Here is a 21,301-nt window from a genome sequence, read left to right as displayed (position 1 = left end):
ACACAGGGACAATCAAACAGTTTACTTTGGGTTGAAATGAGATGTATAAAATACACTCTAGGGTAAGATGCAATTGGAAAACTTGGATGGAATTTGATTATGGATAGGATGATTATATATTTTGAGCCAAGACAATTTCAAGAGGAAAGGGGCACTATTAATAATTATTCCAGATCAACAGGTGTATAGCAAATTTAGTGCTCTCAGGTACACCATGAAGTATGGTCATACTATTTATAGGAGGTCTTTAATGGAGGGGAGGCTGTATGTTTGGGTTTAATTGCATAGGCAATAGGGAGAAAAGGAGTACTAAAGATAAATATAGGGTAGTTTAAAACAGAAATAGTACCTAGCAGCAAAATAAACTGAGGCATGGAGAATAATTAGAATTCTTTGGAAGGTAATCACTATGTTTTATTAATACAGTATGTTTACAATGTATTACTTATGATGATAGATTGGTTAGCATCAGTGTATGATAATTAAGATAAACTGACTAAGACTTCAAGTATGTAGAAATAGTTAACTGAAATAATTTGTATCAAAATAGATATTTAAACCACTATACTGATTATACAGGAAATGACTGCATTTTAATTTTCAGATGCTGTTTTCAGATGCAGTAATTTCCTATTATCTTAGTTTTCACCATCTACCTTGCCTTGTACCATTTACATATTTAAAACACATCAGACTGGTGCAGGAATGTACTACTATGTAACCCATTTACTTGGAAGGCCAGTTTTAAAAGATATAATTAGCACCAATGCTCCAGCCTGTTCTCTTGTGTCTATAAAGACATGTATTTAGTTGATATTCGTTATACCCTTCAAAATTCTAAAGCAGTTAAGCTACTGAATTTTACAATTAATCTTCTGTTGAACTATATTTATCCTTTGTGAAATGTTTTGGGACTCTGTGCACAGAGTGATATAAAATTGCAGATACTCAAAGCAAAAGAAATTTGACACCTTTCAAGCTTGGATTCACTACTTGTCTTATTAAAAGATTGAGGTGGCTTATTCTGATGAGGAGCCATTTGATCTATGATTAAAATAGTTCAGCATAAAACCCTGGTAGTACAAATGCAATTCAAAACCACAATAAATCTCCTCCAATATTTACAGCTAAATGTGGATGAAATTTAAAACTGTTAATGCATGAAAGAAAAATATAAAATACACAAACAATAATGAAGTATATTTTTTACCAAAAAGAACCAAATTTCCCGTTTGTGACAAATTCTGAAAAAATGAATGCAATTACTGACTTTTACCCCAAATAAATGACAATAACAATGCAATTTTGAAAGGCTAATAACTATTCTTTGCATGAAAGAAAATGTATTAAAAGTCAATCTTACAATTTGTAAAAAGTACTTTGTATTTTGGCCAAGTTAACCTAGAAAAAGAATAAACTTCAGTTCTATGAAAATATCTTCACAGTTCTTGACTTATAGAAGATTTGAATATGCTTGATCTAAGACCCGTGCATAGAATACTCTACCCAATACTGAGAATACTTATTTGACTCAAACAAACTTGGAATATTTTTTAAAATTGATTATGCGTAAGCTATAAAACAAGACTCAACATAATTCAAATAATTGGTTTTACACAAAATCTGTCCTCTGACCATATGTATTGGTCAGAAGTTAATAATAAAATAATATTTATTTTAAAATTCAACAATTGAAAACAATTTAAAAACACTAATAAATAAATCTTTCCTTGAAAAGAATAATAGACTATCTAGAAAGATTAATAATGAATATGTAAAGGAATCTTAAATTATACACAATTCATGTAAGTTAGATGGAAGAACATACACAATTAATTGAACTGTTATAATCTAGCAACAAAGAGATGATGCTATTTATTATTTATTGCTTTAAAAAGAAAACACTTACCCTAGAATAAAAATATAAGATTTTGGGATTAAATATAACAAACTATTTACCAGGTCTTTTTTTTTTTTTTTTTTTTTGTAGTTTTTTTTTTTAATTGTTAGGGAATGTTTTTATTTTAAATTACAAGCAATTAAAGGTATTATTTAATAACCCATATCTGTTGATTTCTTTTTTAAATTTAAACACTTTAATTCATACACCACACAATACATCCTAAGTGTACAATCAATGGCTGTTAGTAATAATCACATAGTTATGCATTCACCACCACAATCAATATGAGAACATTCTCATTTCTTCCAAAAAAAAAAAAAATCCCATCCACCTTATATCCCTCTATTATTTTTTTCTCTTTTTTTAATCTTTTTTTATCTTCATTTTATTGAGATATATTCACATACCACGCAGTCATACAAAACAAATCGTACTTTCGATTGTTTACAGTACCATTACATAGTTGTACATTCATCACCTAAATCAATCCCTGACACCTTCATTAGCACACACACAAAAATAACAAGAATAATAATTAGAGTGAAAAAGAGCAATTGAAGTAAAAAAGAACACTGGGTACCTTTGTCTGTTTGTTTCCTTCCCCTATTTTTCTACTCATCCATCCATAAACTAGACAAAGTGGAGTGTGGTCCTTATGGCTTTCCCAATCCCATTGTCACCCCTCATAAGCTACATTTTTATACAACTGTCTTCGAGATTCATGGGTTCTGGGTTGTAGTTTGATAGTTTCAGGTATCCACCACCAGCTACCCCAATTCTTTAGAACGTAAAAAGGATTGTCTAAAGTGTGCGTAAGAGTGCCCACCAGAGTGACCTCTCGGCTCCTTTTGGAATCTCTCTGCCACTGAAGCTGATTTCATTTCCTTTCACATCCCCCTTTTGGTCAAGAAGATGTTCTCCGTCCCACGATGCCAGGTCTACATTAATCCCCGGGAGTCATATTCCACGTTGCCAGGGAGATTCACTCCCCTGGGTGTCTGATCCCACGTAGTGGGGAGGGCAGTGATTTCACCTTTCAAGTTGGCTTAGCCAGAGAGAGAGGGCCACATCTGAGCAACAAAGAGGCATTCGGGAGGAGGCTCTTAGGCACAACCATAGGGAGGCCTAGCCTCTCCTTTGCAGCAACCGTCTTCCCAAGGGTAAAACCTATGGTAGAGGGCTCAACCCATCAAACCACCAGTCCCCTATGTCTGTGGTCATGTTAGCAACCATGGAGGTGGGGTAGGCAAATACCCCTGCATTCTCCACAGGCTCCTCAAGGGGGCACTACATCTTTTTTTCCTTGTTTTTCTTTTTTTTTTTTTTAACTTTCCCTTCTTTTTTAAATCAACTGTATGAAAAAAAAAGTTAAAAAGAAAACAAACATATAACAAAAGAACATTTCAAAGAGACCATAACAAGGGAGTAAGAAAAAGACAACTAACCTAAGATAACTGCTTAACTTCCAACATGTTCCTACTTTACCCCAAGAAAGTTACATAATATAGCAACATTTCTCTGAACTTGTTCCTAATATATCCATCAGAAATTAACAGACCATAGGCATTCCTGGGCATCCCCAGAACGTTAAATAGCTTACCTGTTCTTCTTAGATTATTGTTCACCCTTCCTTAATTGCTCTCTATTGCTAGTTCCCCTACATTCTACATTATAAAACATTTGTTTTACATTTTTCAAAGTTCACATTAGTGGTAGCATATAATATTTCTCTTTTTGTGCCTGGCTTATTTCGCTCAGCATTATGTCTTCAAGGTTCATCCATGTTGTCATATGTTTCACGAGATCGTTCCTTCTTACTGCCGCGTAGTATTCCATCGTGCGTATATACCACATTTTATTTATCCACTCATCTGTTGAAGGACATTTGGGTTGTTTCCATCTCTTGGCAATTGTGAATAATGCTGCTATGAACATTGGCGTGCAGATATCTGTTCGTGTCACTGCTTTCCGATCTTCCGGGTATATACCGAGAAGTGCAATCGGCTGGATCGAATGGTAACTCTATATCTAGTTTTCTAAGGAACTGCCAGACTGACTTCCAGAGTGGCTTAAACATTATACAGTCCCACCAACAATGAATAAGAGTTCCAATTTCTCCACATCCCCTCCAGCATTTGTAGTTTCCTGTTTGTTTAATGGCAGCCATTCTAATTGGTGTTAGATGGTACCTCATTGTGGTCTTAATTTGCATCTCTCTAATAGCTAGTGAAGCTGAACATTTTTTCATGTGTTTCTTGGCCATTTGTATTTCCTCTTCAGAGAACTGTCTTTTCATATCTTTTGCCCATTTTATAATTGGGCTGTCTGTACTGTTGTCATTGAGTTGTAGGATTTCTTTATATATGCAAGATATCAGTCTTTTGTCAGATACATGGTTTCCAAAAATTTTTTCCCATTGAGTTGGCTGCCTCTTTACCTTTTTGAGAAATTCCTTTGAGGTGCAGAAACTTCAAAGCTTGAAGAGTTCCCATTTATCTATTTTCTCTTTTGTTGCTTGTGCTTTGGGTGTAAAGTCTAGGAAGTGGCCGCCTAATACAAGGTCTTGAAGGTGTTTTCCTACATTATATTCTAGGAGTTTTATGGTACTTTCTTTTATATTGAGATCTTTGGTCCATTTTGAGTTAATTTTTGTGCAGGGTGTGAGGTAGGGGTCCTCTTTCATTCTTTTGGATATGGATATCCAACTCTCCCAGCCCCATTTGTTGAAAAGACCATTATGACTCAGTTCAGTGACTTTGGGGGCCTTATCAAAGATCAGTCGGCCATAGATCTGAGGGTCTATCTCTGAATTCTCAATTCGATTCTGTTGATCTGTATGTCTATCTTTGTGCCAGTACCATGCTGTTTTGGCAACTGTGGCTTTATAATAAGCTTCAAAGTCAGGGAGGGTAAGTCTTCCCACTTCGTTTTTCTTTTTTAGAGTGTCTTTAGCAATTCGAGGCATCTTCCCTTTCCAAATAAATTTGATAACTAGCTTTTCCAAGTCTGCAAAGTAGGTTGTTGGAATTTTGATTGGGATTGCATTGAATCTGTAGATGAGTTTGGGTAGAATTGACATCTTAATGACATTTAGTCTTCCTATCCATGAACATGGAATATTTTTCCATCTTTTAAGGTCCCCTTCTATTTCTTTTAGTAGAGTTATGTAGGTTTCTTTGTATAGGTCTTTTACATCTTTGGTTAAGTTTATTCCTAGGCACTTGATTTTTTTAGTTGCTATTGAAAATGGTATCTTTTTCTTGAGTGTCTCTTCAGTTTGTTCATTTCTAGCATATAGAAACATTACTGACTTATGTGCATTAATCTTGTATCCCGCTACTTTGCTAAATTTGTTTATTAGCTCTAGTAGCTGTATTCTCGATTTCTCAGGGTTTTCTAGATATAAGATCATATCATCTGCAAACAATGACAGTTTTACTTCTTCTTTTCCAACTTGGATGCCTTTTATTTCTGTCTTCCCGGATTGCCCTGGCTAGCACTTCCAGCACAATGTTGAATAACAGTGGTGACAGCGGGCATCCTTGTCTTGTTCCTGATCTTAGAGGGAAGGCTTTCAGTCTCTCACCATTGAGTACTATGCTGGCTGTGGGTTTTTCATATATGCTCCTTATCATGTTGAAGTTTCCTTCAATTCCTACCTTTTGAAGTGTTTTTATCAAAAAGGGATGTTGGATTTTGTCAAATGCTTTTTCAGCATCTATTGAGATGATCTTTTGATTTTTCCCTTTCGAATTGTTAATGTGTTGTAATACATTGATTGATTTTCTTATGTTGAACCATCCTTGCATGCCTGGAATGAACCCCACTTGGTCATGGTGTATGATTTTTTTAATGTGTCTTTGGATTCGATTTGCAAGTATTTTGTTGAGGATTTCTGCATCTATATTCATTAGGGAGCTTGGCCAGTAGTTTTCCTTTTTTGTAGCATCTTTGCCTGGTTTTGGTATTAGATTGATGTTAGCTTCATAAAATGAATTAGGTAGTGTTCCATTTTCTTCAATGTTTTGAATGAGTTTGAGTAAGATTGGTGTCAGTTCTTTCTGGAAAGTTTGGTAGAATTCCCCTGTGAACCCATCTGGCCCTGGGCATTTATTTGTGGGAAGATTTTTGATGACTGATTGGATCTCTTTGCTTGTGATGGGTTGATTGAGGTCTTCTATTTCTTCTCTGGTCAGTCTAGGTTGTTCATACGTTTCCAGGAAATTGTCCATTTCCTCTACATTATCCAGTTTGTTGCCATACAGTTGTTCATAGTATTCTCTTATAATTTTTTTAATTTCTTCAGGATCTGCAGTTATGTCACCTTTTTCATTCATTATTTTGTTTATATGGGTCTTCTCTCTTTTTGATTTTGTCAGTCTAGCTAGGGGCTTGTCAATCTTGTTGATCTTCTCAAAGAACCAACTTTTGGTGTTATTTATCCTCTCTATTGTTTTTTTGTTCTCTATGTCATTTATTTCTGCTTTAATCCTTGTTATTTCTTTTCTCCTACTTGGTTTAGGATTGGTTTGCTGTTCGTTTTCCAGCTTTTTCAGTTGATCCATTAGTTCTTTGATTTTGGCTCTTTCTTCCCTTTTAATATATGCGTTTAGTGCTATAAATTTCCCCCTCAGGACTGCTTTTGCTGCATCCCATAGGTTTTGGTATGTTGTGTTCTCATTTTCATTTGTCTCTATATATTTAGTAATTTCTCTTGCTATTTCTTCTTTAACCCACTGATTGTTTAGGAGTGTGTTGTTTAACCTCCAGGTATTTGTGAATTTTGTAAGTCTCTGATGGTTATTGACTTCTAATTGTATTCCATTGTGGTCAGAGAATGTGCTTTGAATAATTTCAATCTTTTTAAATTTATTGAGGCTTGTTTTATGTCACAGCATATGATCTATTCTGGAGAAAGTTCCATGAGCACTAGAAAAGTATGTGCATCCTGGTGATTTGGGACGTAATGTCCTGTATATGTCTGTTAAATCTAATTCATTTATCAGATTGTTTAGGTTTTCAGTTTCCTTATTGGTCTTCGTTCTGGTTGATCTATCTATAGGAGAGAGTGATGTGTTGAACTCTCCCACAATTATTGTGGAAACATCAATTGCTTCCTTTAGTTTTGCCAGTGTTTCTCTCATGTATTTTGTGGCACCTTGATTGGGTGCATAGACATTTACAATTGTTATTTCTTCTTGCTGAATTGCCCCTTTTATTAGTATGTAGTGGCCTTCTTTGTCTCTCAAAACATCCCTGCATTTGAAGTCTATTTTATCTGAGATTAATATTGCTACACCTGCTTTCTTTTGGCTGTAGCTTGCATGAAATATTTTTTTCCATCCTTTCACTTTCAATTTCTTTGTGTCCCTGTGTCTAAGATGAGTCTCTTGTATGCAACATATTGATGGTTCATTTTTTTTGATCCATTCTGCGAATCTATATCTTTTAATTGGGGAGTTTAATCCATTTACATTCAACGTTATAACCGTGAAGGCATTTCTTGAATCAGTCATCTTATCCTTTGGTTTATGTTTGTCATATTTTTCCCCTCTGTCTATTAATATCCTTTATTGTACCCATACCGAATCTCTTTAGTACTGAACCTTTCTCCAAGTCTCTCTGTCCTTTCTTTGTTTCTCTGTCTGTAGGGCTCCCTTTAGTATCTCCAGTAGGGCAGGTCTCTTGTTAGCAAATTCTCTCAGCATTTCTTTGTCTGTGAAAAATTTAAGCTCTCCCTCAAATTTGAAGGAGAGCTTTGCTGGATAAAGTATTCTTGGTTGGAAATTTTTCTCACTCAGAATTTTAAATATATGTGCCACTGCCTTCTCGCCTCCATGGTGGCTGCTGAGTAGTCACTACTTAGTCTTATGCTGTTTCCTTTGTATGTGGTGAATTGCTTTTCTCTTGCCGCTTTCAGAACTTGCTCCTTCTCTTCTGTGTTTGACAGTGTGATCACTATATGTCTCGGAGTGGGTTTATTTGTATTTATTCTATTTGGAGTTCGCTGAGCATTTATGATTTGTGTATTTATGTTGTTTAGAAGATTTGGGAAGTTTTCCCCAACAATTTCTTTGAATACTCTTCCTAGACCTTTACCCTTTTCTTCCCCTTCTGGGACACCAATGAGTCTTATATTCGGACGTTTCATATCATCTATCATATCCCTGAGGTCCATTTCGATTTTTTCAATTTTTTTCCCCATTCTTTCTTTTGTGCTTTCATTTTCCATTCGGTCATCTTCCAGGTCACTGATTCATTGTTCAACTTCCTCTAGTCTTGTACTATGAGTGCCCAGAATCTTTTTAATTTGGTCAACAGTTTCTTTAATTTCCATAAGATCATCTATTTTTTTATTTAGTCTTGCAATGTCTTCTTTATGCTCTTCTAGGGTCTTCTTGATTTCCTTTGTCTCCCGTACTATGGTCTCATTGTTCATCTTTAGTTCTTTGAGTAGCTGCTCTAGGTGCTGTGTCTCTTCTGATCTTTTGATTTCGGTGCTTGGGCTTGGGTTATCCATATCGTCTGTTTTTTTCATATGCTTTATAATTTTCTGTTGTTTTTGGCCTCGTGGCATTTGCTGAACTTGATAGGGTTCTTTTAGGATTTGTAGACCAGTTGAAGTCCTTATCTCTAATTTATCAGATCTACAGCTTCGTGGAGTACACTTTCTCTAACTAACCAGCAGGTGGCGTCCACGAGCCACCTGTTCTCCACAAGCCAGTTCTCCCCTGCTTAGCCTTTTTGGTGAGTGGAGGAGTGAGTCTTGTGAGGTCCAATTGTGTACCAAGCTTGCGTGTGTAGTTGGTGTTGCCTGGCCTGTATGTGGGGCGTGTTTCTGGGCAGTCAGGGAGGGGGGGGGTGGCCCTGACAATCAAATCTCCCTGGTGATCCTAGAGTTTTAAAGCTGCTGCAATAGTCTAATCCTTCAGTTCAGTCCTGCCACAGTTTGTCTCTGCCACTGACCCACAAGTCCTTGGTATTGGCGTATGGCTCCTGAGACTTGCAAGTGGCCCCTCTTCCAGGCTGTGCACCCCAGGTCCTCTGTTGAGGGATGACTGTGCTATGTCACAGGTGAGTGCCATCCCCCCAGGGCAGTTCTGGGCTGCTGGGCTGTGTAGGGAGGCTCCCAGTCTGCTGAAATGATGACTGAATGGGGCTTTGTTAATTCACACTGCTCCACCTTCCCAACTCTGGGACAATCAGCTGAGGTTGCAGGGAAGGCTAATGTCCATGCCCAGTTTTGTGATGTGTGCCTGTTATTTGAAGCACTTCCGTCACACTGGGTTGTCTGGGGCAGCTCTGGGCTATGGGGCTGGCAATGGGCAGGAGTGTTTCCTGTCCACCAGGATGATGGCTGTGAGGGGACACCCCCCTTTTCTTGGGAAGTTGTGGTGTTTAGTGAATTTTCTCAGCCACTGGATTATTGCGTTTTGTCTCAGAGCTCTCTTCGTTCTGCTCTTGACTTGACCTGCCCAAATTGCAAGTCTTTGAAGCTTTCTGTATTGGGCTTCTTAGAGTAATTGTTTTAGAAAAAGAAAAAAGGATTAAAAAAAAAAAGGGCCCTCCTCAGAGATCTAATGGGTTATTGAAATGCTAAGAGACAAAGCAACCAGGGCCATTAAGGAAAGGTCCACAGGGCAGAGAGATCAGCTTTTCTTCGGGATTTGCATATGCGCCTCAGGGCCTGAGCTCTGCCCTTCCCCTTTCTATGTTCACCAGAACTCCAAAAATCCTCCGCTTTTATTTTAGAGTTTTTCGTGTTGTTTTTTTTTCTATGCCTGTCTCCTCTCTGCTGGGCTGGCTGCTCTCAGATTCTCTGGTGTCTGGTCTCAGTCTATCTATGGTTGGAGTTTGGATCAGTAGAATGAGTTTCCGATAAGGGCTGCCACTGCAGTTCTCCCTTCTCCTTCCCGGAGCTGACAGCCCCTCCTCCCACGGGACTGAGCCTGGCAGGGAGGGGCGCAGGTCCCCTGGCCACAAAAACTTACAGATTTCACTGATCTCAGCAGTTCCACGTTTTCATCAGTGTTGTATGAAGTATGCCCAAAGTCAGATTGCTCTGTGGTGTCCAGTCCACGCAGTTCCTGGCTTTCTACCTACTTTCCTAGAGGAGTAACTAAAACATACAGCTCACCAGTCCGCCATCTTGCCCCGCCTCTCCTATCAGGTCTTATGTAGAAAAGTATGCAACTAGTAAGAAATTAAATAAGACCTAAATAAACTGAGGTTTCTGGATTGAAATATTCAATTACATAAACATGTCATATCTCTCCAAATTACTCTATAAATTCCATGCAGTAGCAATCAAAATCTGTACAGTATACTATAAAGCCACAGTAGTCAAAACAGCACGACATTGTCACAAAGATAGATATATTGATCAATGGAATAGAATTAAGAGTTCGGAAGTAGATCCCCAGATCTATGGTCAACTGATTTTTGATAGTGCCCTAAAATCCACTGAATTGGGACATAACAGCCTCTTCAACATATATGGCTGGGACAATTGGATACCTATATTTAAAATAATGAAAGAGGACCCCTACCTCACAACCTATTCAAAAATTAATTCAGCATGGATCAAAGATCTCACTACGAGACTGCACCACAAAACTCCTAGAAGTAAACATCTTCAAGACCTCTATTAGGCAGTCGCTTCTTCGACCTTACACCTAAAGCACAAGCAGTGAAAGAAAAAATAGACAAATGGAACTCCGCAGAATTAAAAGCTTCTGTACCTCAAAGGAATTCAGCAAAAAGGTAAAGAGACAGCCAACTCAATGGGAGAAAATATTTGGAAACCATCTGTTTGATAAGAGACTGATATCTTGTATATATAAAGAAATCTTACAACTCAACGACATTAGTACAAATAGTCCAATTATAAAATGGGCAAAAGCTATGAAAAGACCTTATTCCGAAGAGGAAATACAAATGGCTAAAAAACACATGAAAAAATATTAATCTTCACTAATTATTAGGGAGATACAAATCAAGACAACAATGAGGTATCATCTCACACCAATAAGAATGGCTGCCATTAAACAAACAGGAAACTACAAATGCTGGAGAGGATGTGGAGAAATTGTAACTCTTACTCATTGCTAGTAGAGCTGTATAATGTTCAGCCACTCTGGAAGACAGTTTGGTGGTTCCTAAGAAAACTGGGTATTGAGTTACCCTACAATCCAGCAATTTCACTTCTCAGTATTTACCCAGAGGACCTGAAAGCAGTGACATGAACAGATATTTGCACACCAATGTCCACAGTGGCATTGTTCACAATTGTCAAGAGATGGAAACAACCCAAATATCCAACATCAGATGAGTGAATAACAAAATATGGTATATTCACACAATGGAATACTATGCAACAGTGAGAAGGAACGAGGTCATGAAGCATTTGACAACATGGATGAAACTTGAGGACATAATGTTGAGTGAAATAAGCCAGTTACAAAAGGAGAGAGATTGTATGTTACCACTAAAGTGAATTCCGTGAAAAATATAAAACAAATGTATTATATTGTAGAATACATGGAACCTAGAGAGAGACAGCAGCTAGTGAAGGGGGAATATCTTATCTTATCAGATAAGATATTGAGGGTAATCTTAATGATATGGGAATGCTCAGGAATGACTACGGTTCATTAATTTTCTTGCGGTATAGTAGGAGCATATTGGAAACAATAGTTACTTCAGGATATTTGTTTTCCTTATTCCTTTGCTGTGTTTTATTTGAAATGTTATTTTAATTTTTTGATAAATAAAGTTAATAAAAAAATTGTATAGTGATTTTGTAGAATTTGGTAAGATTACCTAAAACATATACTAGAGAGTGTTATGGATTGAATCATGTCCCCAAAAAAGACACATTCAATTCCTAGCCCCTGGTCCTGTGAATGTAAGCTCATTTGTAAATAGAATTTTTGAAGATGTTATTAGGGAAGATACTGATAAATTGGATTAGAGTGAGCCTTAAGGCAGTATGGCTTGTGTCCCTGTAAGCACAAGAAATTTGGACATAGTCAGTTGGAGACTGAAAGAGAAAAAGGTGGGCTATATGACAGAAGCAGAGATTGAGTTATGGATGCTACCAGAATGCTTCAGTCTTCAGAAAAAGAATGATCTGGTTCACAACTTGATTATGAACTTTTAGCCTCCAAAACTGTGGGAAAATAAATTGTTATTTAAACCAACTTGTCCATGGTGCTTTGTTACAGCAGCTCTAGCAAATTAAGACAGCGAGCAAAAGCCCAATGGAGCTAGTAAACCTGTTATAAAAACATTGATTAATGCCATTAAAATTTAAATCACACTTTAAAGTGAAAAGAGAAGCAACAGACTGGGAAATTATATTTTTAACACTTATAATTGGCAAAGGACTAGTATGAACCAGAAAAAGACAAACAAAATGATGTAATAGAAAAATGGCAAAAGGCATGATAGGCATTTCATATAATCTGAAATTGTATGTCCAGCAAACATTTAAATAAAAAGATGCCAATCTAATTTATTAAGAAATGCAAGTTACAACCAGAATATCATTTTATAATCACAAAACTAGAAACATGTTAAAATTTCTTGTGCACATGTAAATTAATTCTTCTTTACAGACAGCACTCTGGAATTTTCTATCATATTTCATTGATTTTAAGATGCACATTTAATATGTATGTGTGTGCATGTGTGTGTTATAAACACAAAGAAATTGAAAGGAAAAAGTACAAATTTCAAGATGGAGCCTACCTCTGATGAGAAGAAGGGTAGAATATCTTTGGAGGACTTCTGTTACATTAGTAATGTTTTATTTCTTAAGCTGTGAATTGAGCTTAAAAATGTTTATGTTTGTTGCATCATTCTTTACATATTTTTGACGGTAGTAAATATTTCTTGATACACTTTTCATGATTATTAAAAGTTACTGATTTTTGTTTGAGATTCAAGATCCAATATATGCAAATGTCAAGGGTTTCCAAATGTCCAGATGTTCTGAAGAATGCTGAAAAGGAAACATCTGAAGGATTAACTGAATGATCACTTCTATACTTGGCTATCTCAAGATTTTGGTCACCTTATTTAGCTGTATAGCTATTTTATCCTGAGTTGCTTTTCGTGAAACAGCTGGATTCTTGCATTGTATTCTTGAGAATTCTAATATTTGTTTTATCGTGTTGTATTTATTGAAAAAGTTAAATATGTCATGATAAAAATGCAAATTGAATGAAAATGAAAGAGTATGACATGAAAAGCAAGTCTCTTTCTAAAGTTCATTCCCAAAAAGTAGCCACTGGGAACATTATTTTCTGTAAAATACCAGAAAATGTCTGTGTTTATACTGGTATATATAAATACTTGTCTTTTTGTAAACTTAAGTAGTAGTATCCTGTAAACACTTATCTTAATTTTTATTTAATTATTCTTGGGGATCCTTAATATCAGCACAAATAAATGTATCTATTTGTTTACTCTTGAAGCAGTTTGAATCACACCAGATTATCTGTTTCAGAAGTTATGATAAACATAACCTAAAAAACATAAAAATAAAAAAATTGAGTCTGGTGCCTTTTAGGGATGTAGAATTCTAACATAATTTTCTTCCATAGCAATTGTTTTAGTTAGGATTACTCTGTTCTGAGGCCAAATTTCATTGTGTTTTATATATTCCCTTCAAAAAGCTGCCCATGATATATTTATCAACATAGGCATATAAGTATATATTTCTGCTTTTATCTTATTACTTTCTTTACATAGGTTTATTTTATCATTATAAAGTCCTCTCACAATTAGTCTTGAATAACACCTTGAATGATATTATTTATGACCACTAAGTATTTTAGCTTTGAATGTTTTGCATATGTTTTCATCATCATTTTTCTTGTAATGTGGAGTTCAAGCAAGAATGTTGGTCAGAGGATGGAACTCAGGCCATCCTTGTGAAGCAAAAGGCTACGTAGTGACTCAAGTACATTATCTTTTCAAGTTGGTCTGTTTTGCTGCATTAAATTTCAAATATATTTTGATAAGAAAATTTGATTTACGCATAATATCTATTTGGGAGGCTGCAAAATGATGGACATAAAAACACTTGAAAAGATAATCCTCTATTTTTAGCATTTGCTACATATCAGATTGATCTCCATCATTAGCTATTAAGTCCCTCAAAATTCTTACTTTTGGGGAAGAGGGCTACTTATTCTATCGAAGCCCGAGAAAAGTGAATAAAGTTTTGAATTGAATAATGTTCTTCTTTCTTTTCCCTTGTTCTTCTGGTAGTTTTTGTTTCAGATATTTTAATGCAATAGTACATAAATTTGTATCATTATAAAGTCCCCTCTGCTATTGCATTTATGATTTTTGTGTGGAATACTATCTTGATTGATACTGTTATTATGACCATTAATTATGTTAGACTGACATATTTCTCATATGTCTTCATCATCATCTTTCTTGTAATGTGTCTGAGTAACTATGTAGCCTCCAGCTCTAAAAGGGTACCCTTGAGCTCTGTCCTCTGACCATCACATGTACCTTAAACTCCATCCAAGGAGCAAGTGACAATGAGCTGGGCCTCCCTTCAGCCTGTCTGGCATTCATTTGTGGAAAAATACTTCAGTGAGTGAAATGCTGGGACTAGGCACCCATCCCTAGGCCATGGCCCTTCCACCTTGACCTCTACTCCCCAGTACACTATGCTGATTCCTTTATCTTCAAATGACTCTATCTCACACTTGATAATTTGGAGGACATCATTTTGTACAACATTTTTAAGAAAAAAGACTGTGTGCCAGACTATCTACTGATAATCAGTACCATTTTTCCCACCCATACTCTCAGTTTTAGCACAAGAGCCAGAACCCTAGAAACTACATGACATACCTCTCAGGTAGATGTCACCAATGAGAAGCACCCAAGCAGGACTTGGAAGGAAAAGGAAAAGCAGAAGCCATTTCTGCCTTTGGAGCAGCAGTGGGTAGGTACATGTGCTTTAGAAGACGTTGCAAATGGCATCTGAGAAGACTTCTGCAAACCCAATTCAGTGGTGTGGACAATTGATATGGACCATTCTGGGTTTTTTTGCTGTTTCTATATTTCCTGATTTCTTGGACCTTTATGGCTTTTCTGAGCTTTGCACCTATAGACCTCCAATAGTTTTATTAGCTTCTAATTCCCCATTTTAAATGCTTTTCTGTTTGAAATACTTGAGGTTTCCATTTTCTGGGCCAAATCATAATGTATACAGACTATAATATATTTACTAACAAAACCTCTAGATTTTGTTTCAACAAAAGCATTTATTTTTGTTCAGAACAATGTAATTTTGCATAACATAATGTAATTGTTTGCTACAAATCTAGAAAGCACAGACCTGTCTAGATTTGAGATGGTCCATTAGTTTGCATTTTTAACATAATGGAGTCATTGATCTTGCTCTTCAGATGAAAATGACTGAGAAATCAGATCTTAAATCAACAAAATAGCAATATTACACCAACAAAAAATACTTATGTTTGAATACTTAAAATAGCATGGTTTACTGGAATGCTTAAATGTTTGTTGAAAACTGATATTGCAATCTCTAATTTTATTGAAGATGGAATTTGTATTTTTTTAAATTCTCTTAGATGCTTCTTTGTTATTACCTAGGGAAATAATATCTTTTAGTTTATTTGTTTATAATCCATCCCTCATTCTTCAAACTCCTACCCTTCATGTCCAGGTCATCCTTGAATAAGATTAGTTCAGTGTGGACTAGCTATTTCTAAGAATGTGTGGGGTTTTTCCTGCAGCTAAATTTGAAGACCTAAACAAAATAGGCATTTTCTGAAAGAATAATTTCAGGGTGTTAACATTTTTAAATATTACTTTAAGCTACTTCTACTCTTAATTCATAATAAATTTGCATAAGAAAGAAAATGGTTATCAGAATAAGATAATGTGAAAACAGTGTCATAATAGAATCTTTTCATCTACAGAGAGTTTTTATAAGCTTTAACATCAATTCAGAGGTTTTGTAACCTAATCCATGGGTTAAAGAATGGATTAAATCATTTATATCCAAATAATAATTTGTTTTCTTCGAAATATGAATAGCTTTTATATATTTGTATGGCACTGCATTTCAAATGATATATTACAAATTTATTCCAAAAATCATATGGCTTTGTTTTCAAGAAACAAATTTTCCACAGTTTAAAATGGCTCTTGAAGACAGAAAAAAACGTTTTAATCAAAGCACTTAAGTAGTGGAAACATCAGAAAAATTAACACATTTGTAAGCGACAACTAGCTGATGAGCTTGTCAGAAAACTGAAATTGGAATTATTTAGAAAACATGGATTTAAAATATCATTGCTCTACTTTCTTTTACATATATCAAGGATTGTATAATTTATTTACAATTTAGTTCTTTTTTTAATATAGAAGTTTTACTAATTATATCACAGAGCACTAACTATACTACAGACTTTTTTCCACTGGTTGCAACCAACAGGGTCTTCTTAGAAAAATCAGTGTGGCTTTATCCTGATTTCATGCTTATGTTGGCTAGCCCCTGAAACCATGTTTGATTTTTCGGAGACTTATCAACACCTTTGTTCTAGTTTACTAATGCTGCCAGAATGCAAAACACCAGAGATGGATTCGCTTTTATAAAAAGGGGGTTTATTTGGCTACACAGTTACAGTCTTAAGGCCATAAAGTGTCCAAGGTAACATATCAGTAATCGGGTACCTTCACTGGAGGATGGCCAATGGCGTCCGGAAAACCTCTGTTAGCTGGGAAGGCACGTGGCTGGCATCTGCTCCAAAGTTCTGGTTTCAAAATGGCTTTCTCCCAGGACATTCCTCTCTAGCAAGCTTGCTCCTCTTCAAAACGTCACTCACAGCTGCACTGAGCTCCTTCTCTTTGAGTCAGCTCATTTATATGGCTCCACTGATCAAGGCCCCCCCTGAAGGGGTGGAGCCATGCCTCCATGGGAATAGCTCATCAGAGTCATCACCCACAGCTGGGTGGGGCACATTCCAAGCAAATCTAATCTGCACCAAAACCTCTGCCCCACAAGACTAAATCAAAGATAATGGCATTTGGGGGACACAATACATTCAAACAGGCACAACCTTGTTTAGAAATTCATCTTTGGGGGGAGATTGATATAGAAAATTTGGGTTCACTAAAGAAATTAAGTAGCTTATACTGGAAACTTTCCCTGTATAGTTTTCCACAAACAATGGGGATGCTTATCAAGTGGTTCTCAAAAACTAATATTATTTGAGGCACAGTATTATATTTTATCAGTTTGGAGAAAGGGTATAAATCATGAGAAAAATAGTTTTCAATAATATGCTGTTGATTGTAAAAAAAAAATTACCAATCTCTTCAGAAGACATTGTTGAAGGACATTTTCTTTCTGCCTATTGGATACATGGTATTCTTAAAATTTTCAACTTCTTTCCTTCACATACTCATTTAAAACATTTTGTCTCTTACAGCTGGATTTTCATCCAGAAGCCAAATAATCTTCAAATTTATTTCCTAATTTATTAAACTTGCATTTGATGAGTTTTTTAAGGTAATTTTATGTCTGTCATAAATCACATGTATACATCAGTTTTGTTGCCCCAAAATATTTAAAGCTATGGTTATACAGGAGTTAAGGCCTTTCCTTTAAGGCAGCCTGGTGCATAATATACAAAGGGATAGAAAAAACAGTTTAATGAAAACTGAAATAATGGTAAAGATTATATTAAATAAATAGGGCAGTAACTTCATTGTACAATGGCTCTAACATATTTAAAACAAAAAGAGGATCCAATATTTTTCTATCAAAACCAAGCTTTCCTGCCAAATCAATTCTGTGATAAGGAATAAAAATAGTAGGAAATATCACAGAACATTAAAAATATGTCCCCTAATAATTTTTTGTTGTTGGTGTATGGGCTATGTATTTAAAATGGAGCTGCTAATGACTCAAAGGTATAAACTTGAATTTGCCAATTTCATTTTGATCAAACAAGATGATCTCAAATCTTGTCCCATGTTTAATATTATGCATAGTTTCTAAATATTTTTGTATAAGTCATAATACTATGATTTTGAATATTGAAAAATTATTCTAAAAGTATCTTAGTTTCTTATTCAAGCTAACTTCTGTTAAAGTAGAACACCTGTGGCAGCCCCTGGCCTGAACAAAACAGGGCTGCAGACCTTGGCACACAGCAGTCTGCATGACCTAGGCAGCTAATGTTTAACCTAACATCTTAGTAAGCCAGTAAAGAGAAAAAGGATAAATTGTAACTTTAAATGGGAAGTAAGCAGGAGGAGAGAAACTTTTGGTCTCACAAAAGAGCAAGAATGTTAATCTGGTCTACCTGCTTCCTGGCCCCCAAGTGTTGTCACTCTTGTGGTTATTTACAAAGCCTCATCCTATAATTCTTTCCTTCCTGCACCACCCCCATGTCACAGGATGCTCTTCCACCCTTAGGAATGTCTTTGTCATAAACCCTTATAACAGGCTTGCTGTCCTCTTTCAATCTCACGGCCAACTTCCCTGCAAAAGTGGTACCCACCTGGAGAGAAAAAAGCCATTTGATTTCTGCTGATTTCTGCCTCCCCGTCAGTAAGCCCCAAATAAAGTTCATGTTTCAGAAAATGCCCAGTGTCTTCTTTGGTCTTTTGACTGGCATAGCCCCCTCAGGCTGTGACAACACCCTAATTGTAGAAGTCAAATTAGCTATTAATGCCTCCACTCCCACTCCCTCCCCCCCCTCAAAAAACACCTAATCTCAGGGACTTTATCCTTTCTCATACCTCTTCAAGTTGGCTGAAGTTTGGCTGATCTAGGCTGGGCGCAGGTATGCTTGTCTGGCTTTGGCTCCAAAGTGCAGATTGGTCCAGATCTGCTCCAGATGTCTCATTTTCTTTGAAACAAAAGGTTTTATGGGACACATTGTTCTCACACAAATGGCAGAGTTCAGGAGGGCAAGTCATGCTGTGTAAAAATATTTCAAGTGTTTTCTTGCATCACATAGCTCAGTGCAAAATCATGGGATGGAGAACTGCATCCACACTGTTTCTTGATAAAAACACTCAGAATACTAAGAAAAGAAGGAACTTCCTCAACATGATAAAGGGCATATATGAAAAACTTACATCATAACGCAAAAGATGAAAGACTGAAAGCTTTACTCCAAGATCAGAAACATGATAAGGATGCCTGCTTTCACCATTGCTTTTCAACATTTTACTGGAAGTGCTAGCCAGAACAATTAAGCAAGAAAAAAGAAAAACAAAAAACTGGCATCCAAAATGGAAAGAAGTAAAACTACCCCTATTCAAAGGTGACACATTCCTATATAGAGAAAATCCCAAAGAATTTATAAGAAAACTACTAGAGGTATTAAATGAATTCTGCAAAATGCTGGAGTACAAAATCAACAAACAATAATCAGCTGTGTTTCTACACACCAGCAATGAACAATCCAAAAAAAGGAAATAAAGAAATCAAGAAAACAATTCTGTTTACAACAGCCACTAAAAGAATAAAACATCTAGGAATATATTTAACCAGGATGTAAAGGACTTGTACATGGAAAACTACAAATCATTGCTAAAAGAAATAAAAGAAGACCTAAATAAATGGAAAGATATCGTATGCTCATAGACTGGAAGACCTAATATCATTAAGATGTCAATACTACCCTAAGTGATTTAGAGAGTCAATGCAATCCCAATCAAAATTCCAATAGCCTTCTTTGCAGAAATGGAAAAGTTAATCATCAAATCCATATGGAAGCACAAGGGGCCCCAAATAAACAAAAACATCTTAAAAAAGAAGAACAAAGTTGGAAGACCAATACTTCTCCATTACAAAACCTATTACAAACCTACATTAAATAAAACAGTATAGCACTGGCACAAGGACAGAAATATAGACCAAAGGAATCAAATGGAGAGTTCAGAAGCAATCCCACACATCTATGACCAATTAATTTTTGTCAAGGGAGCCAAGCCCTCTCAATGGGGAAAACATAGCTCTTCAACAAATGTTGCTGAAAAAACTGGATATCTACATGCAAAAGAAAGTGTACTCCTACCTCACACCATATAAAAAAATTAATTAAAAGTGGGTTAATAGGATGCAACCTCCCAGGCTCCTGGTGGCATCTGTTGGATCAGTGGTGTGTTGTCAGAGCCAACCGGCTGGTTGTGCACCTGGTAGACCCACTGAGCTCCCTCCTGCATCCTCCTCCAGTTGGTCCAGGAGGGTCCGGGAACTACCTAGATGGCGACCCCACCTGACACATAGACTGGGCCAGACCGTGCATTGCAAACGGGTGGCATAATTAGACACCTGCCCTACTTCTGCTGTGACCAGGTGGTGTGGGGCTTCAGTTGTGGCTCCAAGCAGCTGGGCATCCCACTGCTAACTTTCCTGAACAAGTAGCAATCTTCCAGCAGATATATCCACTAGCATTTATTATGGTTGGGCCAGTGTTGGAAGTGGAGATGTCCATAAGATGGTGGTGAGCAAAGGACAGAACCCATACTACAAGAATAAGAAAAAGCCCATGGAAATTCATGTTATGCATACATCAAAGAGGACTTCTATGGGGAAATGCTCAACGTAGTCCTTGTTGGCTACCTCAGACCAGAATAGAACTTTGATTCTTTAGAGTCACTTACTTCAGCAATTCACAGTGATATTGAGGAAGCTAAGAAACTACTAGAATTACCAGAACATTTGAAATTTAAAGAAGACAATTTCTTCCAAGTTCCTAAAAGCAAAATAATGAATGGCCATTGCTGAAAAATCATCTTATTTATTCATTCACTGTTTTCTAGTATTTCACTGCTCATAATTATTCAGTCTCATGTTTGCTATATTTTAAAAATCTATCATTTTCCTATTGTTGTGAATTAGTTTAAACAATACAATGTAATTGTTATTTTTATGCTTCAACTGTTAAACCCATCATACCACATTACTAAAAAGATTTCATTTAAAAATCAAGATTCTTTTTTTATGTCATATGTTGATTAAAAACTCTTTCAAAGCTTTCTAAAATGTACTGCTTAGAAAGGTCTTAAGTTTCTTTTGATGAAAACACAATGTATGTAAGTGTGGTTGAAGGGCATATCACTTGTTTGAGATGAGACTTTTGATTCTCATGGGAAAATACCAATATGTACGTATGTATCTGTATATACCATGTGCTGCTAAACAGAGCAGTCTTGTGTAAGTAAATGCAATAAACAGGTTTGGTAGTCTATTATAAACTTAAGAGGAAAAATTCAGACACTGAATTTTTGATAACTGTGCATTGATTTTTTTTTCACTTTAATATATTTTATTACAGACATGAAGGCTTGTGAAATTTCATTTCAGTCATTACC

General features: G+C 36.1%; 1 pseudogene; it reads left to right on the top strand.

The window, feature by feature from the left end:
* Positions 1-20,714, top strand: part of LOC119543776 — a 107,984-nt pseudogene extending 87,270 nt beyond the window's left edge.
* Positions 20,715-21,301: the final 587 nt, after the last annotated feature.

This window comes from Choloepus didactylus, chromosome 9 (genome assembly GCF_015220235.1).
Source record: "Choloepus didactylus isolate mChoDid1 chromosome 9, mChoDid1.pri, whole genome shotgun sequence".
Taxonomy (NCBI): Eukaryota; Metazoa; Chordata; class Mammalia; order Pilosa; family Megalonychidae; genus Choloepus; species Choloepus didactylus.
This window is presented reverse-complemented; position numbering and strand designations above follow the sequence as displayed.